This window comes from Vulpes vulpes, chromosome 5 (genome assembly GCF_048418805.1).
Source record: "Vulpes vulpes isolate BD-2025 chromosome 5, VulVul3, whole genome shotgun sequence".
NCBI classification, from domain to species: Eukaryota; Metazoa; Chordata; class Mammalia; order Carnivora; family Canidae; genus Vulpes; species Vulpes vulpes.
In genome coordinates, this window is record NC_132784.1 from 12,093,426 (window position 1) to 12,099,723 (window position 6,298).

Sequence of the window (6,298 nt, forward strand, 5' to 3'; positions counted from 1 at the left end):
TCACGTTATTTCCTTCCTTTTTGTTACCTGCCTTAGCCACTAAAGTCTAAGCTCCTCCTAGACACAGAATCTTCTCACTGCTGTACCTCACCATCGAGTTCTGTCCACGCAGAAGGTGATCGAATAAATCTGAATGGCTGTGTTGAGCGAATGAAAGGGGCATTGCTGGGAGAGGTGATCCATGGGCCCGGAGCGCCTGCACGTTCCCGCAGGGCACGCCAAGGATCCAGGGTCTTGACTGCTCGCTACCCAGGCCACTTGTCAGAGTTGTGTTTGCAGCAAGTGGCTTTTGGGGTGAGGTGAGCTCTCCCCTCTGGGCAAAGGGCAAGCTTGCTTCTGCTCCCATAGGAGTGGGGGACCCCCCAAGCTCCCCTAACACCTGTCCAGGTGTCCATCACCGGCCCTTTGGTAACCCCTGTGGGACCTGGGAAATGTGGGGAGCCGGCACGAATGAGCTCAGGCTACAGCTTCTGCCCAGAGGAATAAAGTCCTTAGTCTCTGACCCGCTGTCTCGTTTCTTCTGACAGCAGCTTTGAACGTACCAAGGAGCTTGTTGCTGGTGAGAACCACCAAATCCCCGGCCAGTCCCCGCACTGTGCCTACCAGGCATTTTGATGGCTCATTTTTAAATTACAATTAGAATTCTTTTGCCCCTTTGGGGTGCCCCCTTTCGGTGCATTTTCTCCCAAATTTAATAACCGAGCTGAAACAAAGGAACAGTATGAATGTTCTTTTTACATATTTCCAAATTGTACCTCAGAGAGATTTAATAGATTTATTGTTCTCTTGGCTCCAGCTTTGGAGAAACGAGAGAGAAGGAGATTGACAACTTTGCCAAAATCAATGTTTTTTCATTAGAAGAAAAATGTTTAATTGGTGTCTTATGATATGTTTTTTTTATATGTTTTGTTTTAATTTGCATTTCTTCAATGGCTAAAAATCCTGCATTTTTCCACATGGTAATTTATCATCTATATATCTTTGTGTAGAGCTGTTCATCTCATTTTAACTACTTTATACAGGAACCTGGGTACTGAACTTAAGAATATTGAGAATATTGATCAATTGCAATGTAATTAGGGAGCAGGGTTTTTTTTTTTTCTTTTTTAAGATTTTATTTCTTTATTCATGAGAGACATAGAGAGAGGCAGAGACACAGGCAGAGGGAGAAGCAGGCTCCCTGCGGGGAGCCTGATGCAGGACTCGATCCCAGGACCCCGGGACCATGACCTGAGCAGAAGGCAGACACTCAACCACTGAGCCACCCAGGTGTCCCTAGGGAGCAGGTTTTCTTTCTTTTTTTTTTTAATTAAAAAAATTTTATTGGAGTTCAATTTGCCAACATACAGCATAACACCCAGTGCTCATCCTGCCAAGGGCCCCCCTCAGTGCCCATCACCCAGTCACCCCCACCCCCCACCCACCTCCCCTTCCACCACTCCCTGTTCGTTTCCCAGAGTTAGGAGTCTCTCATGTTCTGTCTCCCTCACTGATATTTCCCACTCATTTTCTCTCCTTTCCCCTTTATTCCCCTTCACTATTTTTTATATTCCCCAAATGAATGAGACCATATAATGTTTGTCCTTCTCCGATTGACTTACTTCACTCAGCATAATACCCTCCAGTTCCACCCACGTCGAAGCAAATGGTGGGTATTTGCCATTTCTAATGGCTGAGGAATATTCCATTGTATACATAGACCACAGCTTCTGGATCCATTCATCTTTCGATGGACACCGAGGCTCCTTCCACAGTTTGGCTATTGTGGACATTGGGAGCAGGTTTCCATCAGTGTCGTCACATACCTTTTTCTCTGTCATTCCTCTCTTTTGCATTTATTACATTGTGTTGAATAAGGTTTTCTTTTATATAGTAGGACACATCGATCCTGTCTCCATCAATGTCCTTATCTTACTCCAGAATCGTAAGTCGCTTTCCTGCCCTCTATTTCTGCTATGAGAGTTTATGAATAGCTGCAGCAACATTACTCTGATTCCACTGGAGCCGTGTGGACCACAGCAGGCGGTGGGGTCCCGGCCTTCCTATCCCCGTGCTGCGTGGAATCCTGTCCAGGGGAGCCCTGTCCTGGTTGTTGAGAGCAAGACATGGTGTTGGTACAAAGGGAGATAAGAAGCTGTCCTGACCCTGGATCCCTTTCAGCCACCAGAGAAGCAAATCTGATAACCCAGAATGCAGCAAGATGTGCCAACAGCCGATTGGAGGTATAGACAAAGGTTCCTGGTCTTGCAGGGGGCAGAAATTCCCTCCAGTGAGGAGGCGCTGAGAAGGTCTCTTGAAGGAGGCAGATTCTGACCTGGACATTAAGAGCCTGGAGGACTTTTATTGACAGGGGTGAGGGGAGAGGAGGAGAGAACACGGCGCAGGAAGAGAGGGGTGAGCAAAGGCTTGCCGGCAGGGGAAGAGCAGCCACATACTGAACACACCAGCAGAAGGATCCAGAAGCGCCCACCATTGACCAAACGAGGATTTATTCGGTTTAATCAGCTTGTCCATTTTTGTTTTTAATGAAAACGTAGAGAGAACATTTCTATCATCTTCCGTCAGCTGATCCTTCTCTTTCTCTTTACTACTGTCATGCCGCTTCCATGATTCTGTCTCTGGGTTGTGGTGCGGTTATTAAAAAGCATTCATTCTTTGCTAGTATTGCCCTTGTTCTTCCAGATGATTTTTTAAATATCACTGTGTCAGGCTTTTTTCCCATTTGTTCATTAAGTCTCCGACAAGCATTACCTCCCTTGAGAAGCTCTTCTGATCCCCACTTGTGCTGCACCCCCAGACTCCACTGGTGCCCAGCTCTGGCTGGCCCTGGAGGCCAGTCCTGCGACCTAGACACATTTCTGTCTCTACTACATGACAGGGGCCCTGAGGATTTGGTGGGGCCTTTCCTTGCTCTTCCTCCATTACTTGGTGCCTGGAGTGGCTCCTCAACCTGCATGGAGGAAGGGAGGGAGAGAGGGAAGGAGAAAAGAAGGAAAGAAGGAAGGAAGGAAGGAAGGAAGGAAGGAAGGAAGGAAGGGGGAAGGAAGGAAGGAAGGAAGGGGGAAGGAAGGAAGGAAGGAAGGAAGGAAGGAAGGAAGGAAGGGGGAAGGAAGGAGGGAGAGAGGGAGAGAGGAAAGAAGGAAGAAGGGAGGGAGGGAGGGAGAGAGGAAAGAAGGAAGGAAGAAAGGATGGAGGGAGGGAGGGAAGAAAGGAAGGATGGAGGGAGGGAGGGCCAGTTCACTGAAGATGGGGGAACAGTTGAGGGTGTTTAAGGGTATCAGGGAAAATATCTTATTATAGAAAGTGAGAAGGGGTCTGCTAAGCACGAAGCTAAGTAGAAGTGAAGAAACAGCAAAAAAAAAAAAAAAAAAGGGGGGGGGGGAGGAAATAGAATTTCCAAAAGACTGAAAGAAGCAAAGCACCCAAGTCTGTAGCCAGGGAGGAGGTCAGGGCAGGGTCTAGGAGAATTCTTGCATCACAGCTCAAACACCACCACCTTAGAATGGTCTGATTCCTTCATTCACAAACTCCAGCATGCGTGGGGAGAGCTTATTAAAGTACAGATTGGGACGCCAGACCCCACCACCCCAGGGTTAGGTCTGGGCTAGGGGCCAAGAGGTCGCATTTATGACCAGCTGCTGCTGCTGCTGCTGATCCAGGGACCACACTGTGAGAACCACTGGTCTAAAGTGGGTTTTCAGCCATTCTCTATCCACCCTGCATTTGCTCTCACTAACTCACTAACCCTCATTGAATGCCAAGGACTTTCTATACGTTAACACATTGAATTTTGACAGTAATCTTATGAGATACTTTTATTACCTCCATTCCACTCATGAAGGAATCAGCAAGACAAAGTAAGTTTTGGTACCAAAATCCTGTTGCTAAAATCTGTGTGACTGTAAACAATGTTAAATGCTATAAAGAAGTCAGGCTGTCAAGGGTGGGATCATGGACGAGCTACTTCTGTGCCTCAGTGTCTTAATAAGCGGGGATTAGAGTAGCAGGTATCTTAGAGGACTGTTGGATTAAATAAGTTAATTCACAAGAATTATAATTATCATCTGAAATGTACACGATGCTTAAGGGTCTACTTTTCCAACTAGAACACAAATTCCTTGAGGACAAGAAATTTGTTCTGTTGGCTGCTGGGACCCGGAACAAAGCCTGACACATGCTTGACCCTCAAAAATTCATCTTGTTGTCTTCTGCCAAACAATGTTTTCTTTTAAAAGCAACATGATTCCTATTTTGGAGATTCAGCTTTTATTATATTTGCATATAAAAACATCTAAATGCATTTACTACCTCCACCTCGGCCAGAATTTCTCAACCTAAGCATTCTTGACATTTTGGGCTAGATAATTCTTTTATGAGTGTGTGTGCGGTGGTGAGGTGGTGGGGAAGCTGTTGTTCTAGGATTACAACAGCTAGAAGTTGTTTAGCAGCATCTTTGATCTCTACTAGATGCCAGTAGCAAGTCCCCAACTGTGACAATCAAAAATGGCTCCAGACATTGTCAAGTGTGCCCTGGGGGTCCAAGTTGCTACAGCTGAGAACTGCTGACTTAAGCCAATTGGATGTTTCTAACTGGCATCTCCCCTGTGGAATGCCCTGCGTGACCACAGGAATTCTGAGTCTAGAACTTCTAGGTCCCCCGCCTGTGCTTTCCCAGAGAAAGCCCCTTCACAATGGCATGGCCTCCCACAGGATAACCCATATTCTTTACAAGGAATCAGAGGGAAAACCACTGGGTGCTGGATATAGCTGTCAGGAATGACCATATTGCGAGGGTTAGCCACCTCCCTCCACGTGAGGATCCCTCTTCTCTCTAGAACTGCAGCTTCAACAACCCCTCAGTCCTCACACACCATAGCCCATTTCTAAGGTGACCAACCCCCAGAATGTTTACTCCCATCCGAAATAAATGTTCCTCCCTGGGCCTTGCCTTAGTCCCTCCCTTGCCTGGACAAATACCTAGCTCCAGCTGAAACCCCAGAAGAGGTACGTTCCCTGAAATTAGTCATCCAGTCTGCAACCAAGCCTGATGAGAAGCTTTAAGAAGAAAGTATGAAGTGAAGAGACACACTGCATCCTTCCGGCTACGGTCCTGGCGCCACTCTGCTCCTATCCCAGATGGTTAGGTTCTTGAACAAGCGTGCTTCGGCATACACACACTCCTCAGGAACAAAGCAAAATATTTTAAAGGACATTGGAGTCTAAACCCACATCTGGAGGAATTTTTTCACACCTAAAGGGAACATGATCAGCAGAGAAGACTTCCACACAGAGGGAAAATAGTCTTTTATGGGGACTTGCAGATCTTGTGCTCCCTGAACCTCTCTGTTCCAGAAAGGATTGCCCCTTTGCCTTGGCATAACCAAAATGCTCAAAAGAGCTGCCTGCCAGCAAAGGTGAAATTCAGGCCTCCACCTCCAGGAAAACCAAAGAGCTGCCTGCGACTTTAAAATAGCCGTCTCTCCCCCTCACACCCACTGCTTGTCTTAAGGTTTTAAAAAGCACGTAAGCTAGTCTCAGCCAGGTACCCCATTATATCTAGAGTTGGAAATAAGTCCAGAAATCTATCCTATATCCTCTATACATTAACATATGCCATATTGTCATCTGCCTTTAGAAAACTATTTTCAACCACATTTCTTCATTTATGTCTTACGGTGAAATTGAATCCTTTTTAAAAAGCACATTCCTCTTTTCTGCTGTAATCTACTGTGGCTGGTCCTCAGCCCTGCAGACCTGCATTCTCTACGGGGCTGGAGATGCCAGTCTCTCCCATCTCACACCCAGGAAGAAACTGCCCTGGCCTCTCTGTTGGCTCTGGCCTCCCCACTACTGTGGCTTTGCTTTTGAATGAAAGTGGGTGAAAATAATTTCTCCAGAGAAGCAACGGGCTTATCTCCAACCCACTATCAAAGTAATGTTAATAATCAGATGGTGATGGGGAAGAGAAAACATGTTCCAGGAAACATTCAGGCATAATTGGCGTTTGTTTTTCCATTGTGTGGGTGTCGGGGCTAATTTGTTTGCAGGAATGTGGGGAGAGATAGAGCCTTAGAGTAATTGTACCTCCCACTACTCTTGGAGTTTTAATTAGCAGATGGGCTCCCTTTTGCCCCCCAGCTGCTTTCTTTTACAGGACCAAAGGTAGGTGGTTTTGTTTTTTGTTTTTTCATTTCCATGCATTCAAACTTCAACCCTTAAAAATCCCACTGCTCCTGCTAAAGCAAAGGCCTCTGGCAAAGACTCTTGGTCTAGAGCTGGAAGCTCTCCAGAGTCAGTG